The sequence below is a fragment of the Danio rerio genome, chromosome 21 (genome assembly GCF_052040795.2).
Source record: "Danio rerio strain M-AB ecotype USA chromosome 21, GRCz13ab, whole genome shotgun sequence".
Classification (NCBI taxonomy): domain Eukaryota; kingdom Metazoa; phylum Chordata; class Actinopteri; order Cypriniformes; family Danionidae; genus Danio; species Danio rerio.
This window is the reverse complement of record NC_141041.1, coordinates 20,511,470-20,525,173: the sequence shown is the minus strand read 5'-3', so window position 1 is coordinate 20,525,173 and position 13,704 is coordinate 20,511,470. Positions and strand designations below refer to the sequence as shown.

Genomic DNA, 13,704 nt, shown 5'->3' with positions numbered 1-13,704 from the left:
ATACAATAACTAATTAATTAACCTAACTTGCTTATAACCTAATTAACCTAGTTAAGCCTTTAAATGTCACTTTGAGTTGTATAGAAATGTCTTAAAAAATATCTAAAATATTTTTTACTGTCATCATGGCAAAGGTAAAATAAAGTAGCTATTATAAATGAGTTATTAAAACTATTATGTTTAAAAATGTGTTAAAAAAACTTTTATTCGTTAAACAGAAATTGGGGAAAAAAATAAAGAGGCGGCTGATAATTCGGTGGGGCTAATAATTCTGCTTATAATTCAACTGTACACATATATTATATCTAAATATAAATAAGCATTTTCTCAAATATAACTACTTTTATTTTACATGTGATTAATTGCTAATAAATACTGCAGAGAACTAATAAAATGAATAATATTTAAGTTAACATTTATTTTATTTATATAACAAGTAACAAACCCTTACCAGTGAGCAATTTGAATATTCACAACTTAAATTAGTGATATCACATGATAAATCAATTTAATGTTTATATCTTTCAAAAAAAGAAAAAAGAAAGAAAAAAGTTCCAAGTTTTAACAGATCCAGAACCACACAAGACTATAAATGTGTTGTTTCCTGTGCCTTTGCATGTTTGTGTTTTTATGGAGCGGGAGGCAGGATTTCACCTTGAATGCGAGAGGCGTCGCGGTTCACGTTTTACCCTTTACTGTGATTGCTTTTGTTTTTCGGGTCAGTTCTCATCTATGCCTGCAACTTTTCCAATTTATCAGCGCTTGTTATATGAAGACAAAAAGCCGGAGCGAGACGATTGTGAAGAAACAGAAACACCGATCCGCAGTTCATGCTTATAATCAGACCTCCGTCACTTCATCAAAGCAATAATGAAATAATGCTCGCGCTCCATTAATACAAAATCATCCCGCCTCATGATTAATTGCATTAAACTTATGAAAGTGTGTGTGTTTTTGCGCAAATCAAAGGAAGGAAATGATGGATGATGAGGAGGCGTGATGAATGAAGAAAGGCTGTGAACTAAATTGAAAGTGTACTCATCCGTTCTGCGCTCCAAACTAATGATGAATTGACCGTGTCGCGGTGAACAATACACACAGCTGAAGAACAGCAGGTACACAATTGCAGACGCACTGGACAGCATGAGTTCTGAAGGTGCGTTTCCATTTCAAGTCAACAGGGCACGACTGGCGTTGAACATTTTCATACAGATGATGTATTAATATGTCACTTTCACAGATTATTAAGTAATCTTTTTTTTGTAAATGCATTAAAAAAAAATTGTGGTGGCCTGGTGGCCATATATAGGATGACCTGAAATTATTTATAGCAGTCATTGCTGTAAGTTTGTAAAGGTCTAAAAATGATAAATGGATTGTAAAATGTTTAGGTATACGCGTTTAAGCATTTCATATAATCATTTACTAGTTTACTTCTATAAATATGTAAAGAAAATGCTGTTTGTTTAAGCAAACTTAAAATGAGCTGAATCAATACAATTCTTGAGTGAGTTTTTCTGTTGGGGGGGGGGGGGACTTAATTGTTTTTTGTTCAATCCACTTAAATTTGCAAAAAAAAATTAAGTTAATTTAATGAACATAAAGGAGTTGGGTGAAAAGCTGCATTTTTTACAGTGTATTTGTAACCAGCATTGTTTAAACAGTGGAACAGTGGTTAGCACTGTCACCTCACTGCAGGAAGGTTGCTGGTTCGAGTCCTGGCTGGGCCATTTGGCATGTGTGGAGTTTGTATTTTAACGCATTCACGTGGGTTTTTGTTGGGTGCTCAGGTTTCCCCAAAGACATGCGGTATAACTGGGTTGTGGCTGGAAGGGCATCTTCTGCGTAAAACATATGTCTGAATAAGTAGTGGTTCATTCCACTGTGGCGACCTCAGATAGAGACTGAGCCGAAGGAAAATAAATGAATGTTTAAACTACTCATTTAAAATGAGCAGAAACAACACGATTCTTGAGATTTTGTCAGTACACCTTAATTGTTTTATGTTCAATCAACTTACATTTGTTAAGTTAACTTGGTAACACTTTAGTTCAGGTCACAATTAATGCTATTAGCTACTGGCTTATTACCTGCCTATTACTGAAATATAAACTGTTCATTAGTAGTTATAAAGTATAATCTAATTCTACATCCCTAATCCTACCCAAAACCTAAACTCAACTACCTTAATAAACAGTTAATTAGAGGTTTATTAAGCTTGTAGTGTTAGTTACACTGTAAATGCGAATAGTATTCCTTACTATCAAAATTCTAGTGTGTTTACTTAATTTTAAGCTAATTGTTGAGTTTACTAGAAATGCATTAGTGTTGCTGACATAGTAAGGTATAAAGTTCCCATAACTAATGTAATTTGAGTAAAATTGCTTATAAGGGCTAAGCCATGCTGTTACGCATGCGTACTGGGTGGTGATTTCCCATCCCCCATCCCGAGTCACAACCAACCGCCACCCAGCACCGCCATTGAAGGACAGGATTTCATATTGAGAAGATGTACTGCTGTAAATCAAGGTAAACTTTTTGTTTTAATTACTACTTTGATTTTATTTGTATAGTATCAGTAATCTGTTTATTTCCTGCACTTTGTGAAATTGTTTGCTGTTTTGTGAACTAATTAATAGCCCATGATGTTGTGACTAAACGTTTTGACCACTGCACGTTATTTGCAATACTGTCTACTTTACTAGATAAGCTATTTTTAGCTGCTTAGTCCTTTTTAATAACTATTAATAATTTGTAAAGTTAGTAGTAATTTGTAAAGTGGGCGTTATGCTCTAAAAGAGCGGGCCGCGCCATTTTAAATGATGCACTGAGAGAGCAAGAGCGCGCGCAATGATCCGTTCAAATAGATGTAAAGTTAACACATAGCTGTAGGTCTACATTTTTAAAAAAGAAAACGAAACCTATTTATCCGCATTACAAATACAGTAACGTTAGTTATCGCTGAACTTTAGTGGCGCTTGTTGTGACGAAAATATGCGTGTTTTTTTTTTAAGATTTACTTTTATGAGATCACCTGCAGGAAGCAGGTGAGGAGATCAGCTGTGATTCGGTCCGGCGTCAGCGAGCGGCTCATGACCAGACCAGTCGTTTTTTTCTCCATGATCGCCGGGGCAGCAGCAGTTTTAACCCGCCGAGGCTTTTAGAACATTATAAAGCAGTTTCAGCTCAAAATGGACCCGTGAGTGTCGTAGGTAATTTAGGATTTCGATGCGATTACGATTCGTGTCACTGTATGAGGCAGATACATATTTACACATGATGCTAAAGTGTGCTTATGCTAACAATCCCTATGAAACTTAAAGTTAAACTTATGAAAATGCGAGAGATATTTAATTAACTCATTTATTTGTTTTATATGCTATTTGTCTTTTCTCTTATGCCGTTTTGAAGGTTTATTCCAGTGTTGCCGTTACGTTATTGAGTGTTTTGTATTGCTGTAATGACAAATAAATCTGACCAGACGCGACTGAATATGTGTGATGGATAACGTTAATGATGAAGTGGTATAACTCGTACAACCAAGCACAGAAACATCCCTTTGTTTGCTCAATATTACACAAAGGCATCAACAAGCCTTTGTTATAAGCAAACTTTCTGTAAAGAAACAGGCTTTGCCAAACCTGTTAGTTTGCATTTTTAAAGAAGGTTTCACTAATTTTTAACAATTTAGGGCAAATAAATTTGAACAATTACAAGGTTGTTTAAAATGTAGCACACCATTAGAGTATTGTGAGTGGCATATTTGGTTTGTAATATCATTATACCCTTTATTTATTTTTTATTTCAGACTACCAGTTTGTGAGCTGATATGCAGTGGAAATGTAAGTTTTGCACTTACACATCAAAGAAAACTTTTTGAACAATACCGCACAAGCCATAGAACATATTCATGAATTGTTCTATTAACGTTACCTTGTCTCCATACTGAGTGTCAGGGTAATTTTAAATCGTTTAATGCATTAAAAGTACATTTAACAAAATTCTCAGCAAAGAACTGCATGATCAAGAATAGTCCGAATATTTTGTCCATTTGAATAATCATCTGAGGACTAGTTAGAAATAGGGTTGTTGTGTTGTGATACCATTAATTTATGTTACAATACTATACCAGCTGAAGTATGGTGATACCAAGTAGTATTGCAATACTGTAATTCATAACTTAAATCCATGAAATAAAGAAAAATGTCAGAAATAATATATTGTATATGTTATTATAGGCCTACTTGAATTTAAATAATTCCCTTATTGTTGAAAAAAGTATTTGCACATCTCTTCACCTAAAATGTATTCATTCCAAAAAAAATACATTAAAATAAAGATACATAAAGAAAAGAGCATTTTTCCAACAAACCTAGGCTATATGAAGTGGTCAAAAATTGTTTCCTGTTGCTATTTTGGGTTTTTCATCTATCATACTTTTTTCACACTTATTATCGGATAAGAATCCAAAGTAATTCAAAATTTCACTTTATGAGTCATTCTTTTTAATAGATTGTCACGGTTGTTGTAGCTATTATATCATATTGACAGGAACAGAAATAAACGAATTCCGATTCAAAATGAACCATCACAAAATATGCAATAGGCTACTATAAAAGGCGCAAATTCTACAGTTTTACAACCTTAGAAGGCTCCATAGACTATTAAAATACAATGATCTATTGTTGCTGAATCGTGTAAGTATTTTAGTGACTTTTTCACATGCAGCATTATGTATTGTAGGCAGACTGTTAATGACAATACTACCGTTTACAAACTACAGTGGCACCGCCAGTATCTTGGAGCCATAGTATCACGATACTACCATAGTACCGGTAAACCGTGCAACCCTAGTCAGAAAGTTCAGTGTCCTTTTAAAGACATCAATTGAGACAAATATTTATTCCACTTTTAATGTGCATAAAAGTAAGGCACACCAGCAACAATGCCATGATTATATTTAATCGGGGGTTGTGTTTATTACTGTTTTGTGACAAGTATAGCTCATGCTTTTGATGACAGGCACCGGGAGTATTTGGCAGCTTTTATTATTCAAGAACATTTAACTATGTCATGTTAAAGTGTAACATCGGTTGCTAAATGGCATTGCATTGTGTTTCTGATTTCTGTTTTTTGTTTTAGAATTTCGCTTAGCCATGTCAATAACACTTTACGTTTTTGTGCACAACAGTGACATCCAGAAGGAAGTCATAGAGGAAACACCAGCTGATGCAAGTGCTGCAGAAGGTTTGTTTTCTTTTCAAAACTTTGTGTGATTTTGTGAATTTGTGTTTTTGAATGTTATTAATGACTAATAATGTTTTGATTGGATCTTTGCAGAATTCAATCGAATATCAGGAAGAAATGTGAGATCCAAGTTCTACGCTGCATTGGACACACACTGCTCATTTGATTGAAATAAAAAAAAAAAAACAGGAGAAAATTGCAGAAGAAAACTAGAAGAAATTTTCAACATGTTAATTCAAAGGTATTTTTGTGACATCATCTTTGAATCATAATTTGCATTTGATTGCAATAAATTGCATTTAATGTTTTCATTGGGCTATAATGCATGTCTACCTGTCTTTACTTTTTCAAGGTCATCTGGCAGCAGTTCTCCGGGGTCTTTCAGTCCTTTAGAGGGATGAGTCTAAAGAAATTTTCAGGATGTGTTTTGTAAGTAGTATTATTGTTTCTGCTTTCTTAGACTGGAAATGAAGCAGTCATTCCAGTTTACTTCACTTATTAATAAAAAATTTCAATTTTATAAAAATAAAACAAATGCATTTAATGTAAGTATTTGAAAGTAAGAGGGATGTTATATTATGGCCTTTGGAGCAAGAGCATTGCTATGTTGCAAATACAGCAGCTTGTGCCGTCACAGGGTCAGTTAGCTTCATAGGCCAGTGAAGTAATGAATGCATTTCTTTAATTTTTAAACACACTTGTTTTGAAAAGGAGGAAGATTAGCTTGAAAAAAAATCTTAATAAGTGTAATACCTATGTAATATGTTGAGAGAAATATAATTTCAGTTGAAAGAACCTGCTGGATTAAGATGTAAAAAGATAGTGTTAAAAGCCACAAAGTCAAAGATGCTCCGTATTATAACCAACCCTGTGAAGTCACCTGCTGTGGGATTGTAGATGGCTGCACCCTTGTTCTAAAAGCCATACTAAAACATCAATTTTCTTATTAAAAAATAGTTATTAATACATTTTTAAAAAGTGTGCTAAATAATGCAAACTTGACTCACTGCTTTAATCTAGCAAAACCAAATGCATTCATGAATCAGTTCCCAATTTATTAAGTTTTCCCTACAAAATATTTATATTGATTATGTAGCACCAATTGGTCTCTCACACATTTGCATTTAATTTCTTGAAAATGTTTTAAAAGTACTTTTACTGCAGTTTGTTTTATTACATTACAGTGTTTCTTTAATTAAAAAAATGTATTGTTCCTTTAGAATAGTATCATGTTCAAGATACTGGAATTTAGTACCAATCTCTGCTGCAATTTTAAGCAGCAAATTTCCTGCTAACATTTTAAGCACTTTTGAGCACATTTTTAAACAGCACTGTTTTGCCATTCTGTTCACATGCTTAACAGAAATGACACTCAACAATGCTCAAATGTTAGCAGGAAATGGATGTTTTTAAAATTACTATATGGATTGGTAATAAATTCCACTATCATGACAAGCCTAGTAGAAGCAGTACAGGCAAATCCATCGTGTTGGTCTACATTGAAGAAGGAGCACCATAGCAAGGCCTTCTTATAAGAAGCATTTGAATGTAAAATGTACTATAAACACAAATAGTCATGCTAATAAGCAACTAGTTAATAGGGTAATTGGTTCCTACTAAAGTGTTACTAAATTAAGCACAAGGAATTGTATTTTTTTCACCTCTGCTTTTGGTCTCCTGGCCACTACAGGCTTTATTAGTGCCATTTAGAATATCAAACTTTACTTATTTTTCTTTCTCTATTCATAGGATGTAATTGTAGAGTCGGACTTCAGTGCAGAAGATGTTGGCCTGCTGACTGTCGTGTGTGAAGATGTCTAAAGAACCTCATTATGGATGCAATGTGGGCCTTTATACTGGAAGGAAAAGTGGTTATGGACTTTGCCACATGCAGTATGTCTCTTTTTTTGCTTTGATTTACACACTGAATTCGGACTACCCAAAGACTTTGAGCAATGCATTTGAATTTGTTCAACGTGTGTTGCTTTTGCTGGGAGGGAAGCGTAATGTGTTTTATTCGGCGAGTGCCTATATACTGCTGTGTTTTATGTTTAAAGGTTCAGGTATAATGGCATGTTTAATTACAAAGTGTTGCTTTTTAACATGTTGCTGTTTGCAGTGTTACATTTAGGACTGCAGCATTTTGGTGTTTAAAACACTTTTTTTTTTTTTTACCAAAAAAGTGTATTGTGATTTATAGGGTTGTCAAAAGTATTGAGTTTGGTACCAATCGGTACTGAAATAAATAAATAAAAAGTCCATCCATTTCCCACTAACATTGCAAGAACTGATTGGCCATTGTGTTCACATGCTCAGTAGATATGACTGATTGGCTTTGAAGGTCATTATTTTTACCACACTTCACCACTGTTCACCAGGTGCAAAGATACAAAGACACTGGATAACTTCAAAGCACTGTCGATCAGTCGATTCATCACCAGATAGCTTATATGTTAGCTTCTAAACAAATCAGCTATCGACATGGCTTTGAAACACTTCAGTGTCTGTGTAACTTTGTTTGGACTCAGTGAAAAATGGTAAACCTATGACAGTCACAGCCAATCACAGTCATTTCTGTTGAGCATGTGAACACAGTGGCCAATCAATGGTGTTTAAGAACGAGCTCAGTAGCACTCAAATGCTGGTGGAAAATGGATATTTTTAATATTTCAGTATTGATTGATACCAAACTCAATACTTTTGACCACACTAATGTGATATTTTCTGTAGGAAAATCTAAACTACACAGTCTAACAAATTAGCTTTAAAGCTTAATATCTGTTCCTCTGTGAGTGTCTATATGCTGCCATGTTTAAGGTGCTGGTGCAATGGCATGTTTAATTACACTAATTCAAGTATCTTTTTTCCAAGTGTCAAGTATTTAAAGTTTTTTTGATAGATTTTCAAACCTTTTCGAAAACTTGTGTTTTAGGGTTGAACATGTTTATTATATTTTTGTCTGTATTGCTGTTTACAGTATATTACAGCACTTTACAACAGGTTTTTACAAAACTGAATTGTGTACAAGTGTATTGTGATACTAAAATATCACAAGTGTATTGTGAAATTCTGCTAATTTTGTCAAATAAAATGTTTACATTTAAGACCTGTATAATGTCATTACTTGTAGGTTGAACTACATATTTTATGTTCAGTTTAATTGAAGAAAATGTGGAAACCGATTGCACGTAGTTTCTTTAGTTGACATTACTTAAAATGGTGGATTAAAACAATGTTGAGACTACTAGCATTCAAGATGTTAACTGAACATGGTAGAACAGTATTAGTTAAATAGAGTTATTAAAGTAATCTTACTATAAAACCCTAAGTAAGATTACTAAATAATGACAAGTATGTTAACTAGAATTTTCTATTAAACTTACTTAATTTTTAACAGTTAGTTTACTTTATAAGTTTTAGTTTTCTTACTTCAAGGCAATAATTAAACTTAACTTAAGATTTCCTTGTAAGTTTATATTGCAAAAATAAGGCAATCGGTTTCCAAACTTTTTTTAAGTAAACTGAACATGTTAGAATTTACAGTGTAATAGTTTGTTATACCATGAATTGTGACCTAAACTAAAGTGTTCCTGTTATCTTAATCGTTTTGGGTTGAGACAACTTGAATGAATTGTGTGTAACCGTGCGTTTTTTTCAGTGCAGAAGCTAAAAAACTGCAGAAATAATGAATTGTTTATGATCAATACATACATATATACAAGTTAATAATCTTTTTTTTTTTTAGCATTTTTTAACTCTTGTGAAGGTAAAAGACTGGTATTGTGTTTACTAAAATGAATATATGCATCTGAAAATATTATTGTAATTTTATGTAAAAAAAAAAAATGCTCTAATTAACAAAATATTCTTTTGAAGTTTGGAAATGTCATCAGCAGTTTACAAATAAAAACCAAAACTATGTTATACTCAGACACATAACTATAAATTATCCATAAAATCTGTTAAGATCGCTCTTAAGTTTTTCCATGTATATACAAACTGATATGATATTAATAGGACGGCACAGTGGCTACTGTTGTCCCACAGCAAGAAAGTTGCTGGTTCGAGTTTCTGCTGGGTCAGTTGGCATTTCTGTGTGAAGTTTGCATGTTTTCCCTGCGTTGGCGTGGGTTTCCTCCAGGTACTCTGGTTTTCACCACATTCCAAAGACATGCAGTATAAGTGAACTGAATAAACTAAATTGGCCGTAGTGAATGAATGTATGAGTGTGTGGGTGTTTCCCAGTACTTGTTTGCGGCTGGAAGGGCATCTGCTGCATAAAATATATTCTGGAATAGTTGCCGGTTCATCCCGCAGTGGCAACCCCTGATAAACAAGAGACTAAGCCAAAGGAAAATGAACGAATTAATGAAATATATTATTAAACCATTATAAACTTTTAACATTATGCTCGTCTGTTTTAATTACTCTTTGTCCCATTCAATATATCGGACTCTTTGTATTGGTTCACAAAGGAAGATGGTAGATGCAAAAAACAAAACAGAAAATGAACAGGCTGTCTTTCTCCCCCTTCATATTACAAAAAAAAAAAAAAAATGACTAATTGACAAAGTGCCAAAGTTACAGATGATCAAATCCATATTAAGACAGCATCTGGCCCAGCTCCAAGCAACATTGTGTATTGTAAATAATATTGCCATCTGTGAGGTGCCGACAGTTGGGGATTAAGAAATGACATGATTGTAATTAATGTTGAGAAAATAAAAGACGCAGAGCGAGCGTAAAAGTTCCTCTTCTTGTTCGGTTGATTGCTTGCACGTCATGTGACCAATCCAGAGGCATTCGCAAACTTTCAACAAATGTAAAACATGCCAGGTTTTACACAAGTGAATTGTGTTGGAGAAACATCAAGAAATTAAGTTAACTTATTAGTTTTTACAAATTTAAGTGGATTGAACATAAAACAGTTAAGTCATCCCCCCAATAAACCTCAAGAAGTGTGTTGTTTCAGCTCATCTTAAATAAGTAGTTTAAACAAACAGCAAACATTTTTTTGTGTGTTTAAATACTTGGCTTTCAGAGTACAAAGCCACTATCTGCATTATTATTTTAAATATTATATTCGAATACCATGTACTGCACTGATTTGATTTCACATGGCAAATTACAATGGACAATTCCAACTGCATCATCTTACATTGCATGTTTTCCATTACGAGTGATTGCTATTGCTGTAATTTGATTTGAAGCTAAATCACATGATTTTTCAAAAATGAGTATATTATTAAGAATTTAATAATAATTTTAATTATTATAGTTATCTATTATAGTGGCGGTGTGGTAGCACTGCATCAAAGCAAGAAGGTCGCTGGTTTGAGCCTCGGCTGGGTCAGTTGGCATTTCTGTGTGGAGTTTGCATGTTCTCCCCATGTTGGCGTGGGTTTCCTCCGGGTTCTCCAGTTTCCCACACAGTCCAAAAACATTCGGTGTAGGTGAGTTGGGCAAGCAAAATTTTCTATAGTGTATGTGTGTGAATGAGAGTGTATGGGTGTTTCTCAGTGATGGGTTGTACCTGGAAGGGTATACGCTGCGTAAAACATAAGCTGGATAAGTTGACAGTTCATTCCGCTTTGGTGACCTCTGATTAATAAAGTCGAAAATAAAATGAATGAATGAATTATCTATTATTGTTAGTGTGTACAAACAGCCATTAGAAACAAGACAGTTTTTTAAGGATTCTTTGATGAATAAAAAGTTTAAAACTTTCTAACATTATTAATGATTTTTCTCACTTGTTAATGAAGTTTTTTTTTGTCTGGCAAACTATTGAAGAACGTTTTCAATCTATTTGTATTTACATTCAAATTGTTCTCCATTTCCCATCTAAAATCCATCTCAACAACTCATGTTAGGCCACAGAGAGAAAGCATCCAGCACTTCCAGCACCAGACCCAACATCCAGAGCGTTTCTCACATTGAAATGCACTGCTTCAATTTCATCTTCTCCAAAGACTGAAAAAAAGCCCTCAGAAAATACAAGCTCAGTGAAGCTGCACGGCGCGAGTTCACACAGAAATGAATATTCTCTTTAATTCGTCGGCTTCGCAGCCCCCAAGACGATGTTGATGGATGATGTTTTAATGCTGCCGAATGTTATTTTTGCCGAACAGGGGAAAGCGATGAATTTTGACTTCATTGGCAATGATGGCGCCCTCTGCATAAAAGCGTGGCAGGCGCGCGTCGCCCATGAATAAGCGCCTCTCGCAGCAGATGTTCCTCCGCCGAAAGCAATTCTTCAGATAAAGATTTGCAGAAGATTAATTGTGTACAGCTGTTTCATGGCCCGGTGCAATCTTAATACATTTATGATAAGTTTAAAAGCTCACTAGACGCAGCAGACGCTCCCAAGTGAGAACGGCGAGCTTTATTCCTACATCTGGATTCATATCCTCCATCATATTCATTATTGCCTTTGTGCCAGTCGACGACGGCTTATTATTGTGCAAAGTGCAACAGCTCAACCCGATTCCTTTATCGCCTCTTTCTTTCTCCTCGCCCCATATTTTCTTTTTTTATCCAGGGGGCAAATTATTCAAATCTGTGCAAATGAGTTGTTTCCATTTGTCGCCCCTGAGGGTGGAAATTGAAAGTGACCCGGTTTGACCCTCGTCCATTAATCGTGGCAAATTGCACAATCCGGTTGGCAGTGATGGTACAGGCTCCCCCGAATGACTCATTAATGAGCAAAATGTGACCCAGATGGATTTTCACTAGTTAAGAACAATCGCGGTGTTACGACCCAAACCTGGGGTCTTATGAAGTAGCTTTTCATACTGGTGAGGATGGTGGTGGGGGGATAATGGGTGCGTTTGGGCTGGTCGTGTGCCAAACGCTCCACACGTACAGTATGGAGATGCTTATTATTCAGAAGAGGCTTTTCGAGGTCTCTGAGTTAAAAGAAAAGTGGTGATCTGGCAGATGTTTAACCTGGAAAGATGGCAGATCCCATGAGGCTAGAGGGGATTTGGTTTCACCTGGAAAAACTAACTGGAATATATCATAGTAATGCCCTTTTCTGTCTGTCGGCAAATAAAATAGAAGCCAAAGGAAACCACGATAAAAACTAGATTTTTAATTTACACTGGCAGATAAACTAAACAGAAAGTAAACCTATTTTCACAAAAGTCTATTATTTATTTAATGAAGTGTACAGATGTTGTCTTTTTACATTGTAATAGGTCATAAGGGTTTCATTTCATAAAGTGAACTGTAATTGGATTTTCTCATAGTAAATAAGATGTTATTATACTAAATACATACATACATACATACATATATATATATATATATATATATATATATATATATATATATATATATAGATAGATAGATAGATAGATAGATAGATAGATAGATAGATAGATAGATAGATAGATAGATAGATAGATAGATAGATAGATAGATAGATAGATACATAGATAGATATACTCACTGGCCACTCTATTAGGTAAACTTACTAGAACCAGGTTGGCCCCCTTTTGCCTTCGGAACTGCTATGTGATTGGCTGATTAGAAATTTGCGTTAATGAACAGTTGGACAGGTGTACCTAATAAAGTGGCCAGTGAGTGTATAAATTGTGTATATATATATTTTGTGTGTGTGTTTGTGTAATTATTTATTTATTCAAAGCTTTAAAAAAAATGTTGACTAAAATACATAATAAAATAAAAGATTAAAAGTTAAAGTATAAATTTACTCTGACTTTTTGGCGAATCAATATTTTTGCACATAGTTTAATTTAATGTACATAATAAATAATACTAAGACCAAAAAAAATTGCTGAAAGCGATGTAGACAAAAACTAAAGCTGAGATAAAATATAACCATAAACATTTTTTATAATTAAATATAAACATGGCACCAGTTCGAGAATTACATTAAATCTACAGAGTAGTTAGGCCTGTCACAATAATCAATATATCGACTTGTCGCATTGACATGACCTCAATCATTTTTGGTGATGCAATATCAAGGTTATTATAGTTAATGAAAACAAACAAATAAGTGAAATTGAAAAATCACTCATTCATTTATTTTATTAATCTGGGATTATTAAACTGGGATTGCCAGCGGATGCCCTTCCAGCTGCAACCCATCACTGGGAAACATCCATACACACTCATTCACAGACATACACTACCGACAATTTAGCGTACCTAACTCACCTATAGCGCATGTCTTTGGACTTGTGGGGGAAACAGGAGCACCCGGAGAAAACCCACGGAACACAGGGAGAACATGCAAACTCCACACAGAAATGCCAACTGACCCAGCCAAGGCACGAAACAGCGACTTTCTTGCTGTGAGGTCATTGTGCCACCCACTGCGCCACCATGACACCGAATTGAAAAACAATTTTCATTCACTGAAATAAAAATAAAAATGAGAGTTAAAAAAATAAACTAGAACTAACTGAAACTGTATTGTGTACATAC

General features: G+C 34.4%; 1 long non-coding RNA gene across 5 annotated transcripts; it reads left to right on the top strand.

Moving 5' to 3' along the window:
• The first annotated feature begins 2,460 nt into the window (after window positions 1-2,460).
• On the top strand, window positions 2,461-8,351 carry LOC147838826 (uncharacterized). 5 transcript variants are annotated; one of them, XR_015520243.1, is made up of 7 exons: window positions 2,461-2,529; window positions 3,015-3,199; window positions 3,809-3,842; window positions 5,192-5,247; window positions 5,341-5,488; window positions 5,600-5,676; window positions 6,997-8,351. It is a non-coding gene; the product is annotated as an uncharacterized LOC147838826 (long non-coding RNA). The 5 variants fall into 5 exon arrangements; XR_015520244.1 differs by having other exon boundaries at window positions 3,015-3,212; XR_015520240.1 differs by lacking the exon at window positions 3,015-3,199.
• Window positions 8,352-13,704: the final 5,353 nt, after the last annotated feature.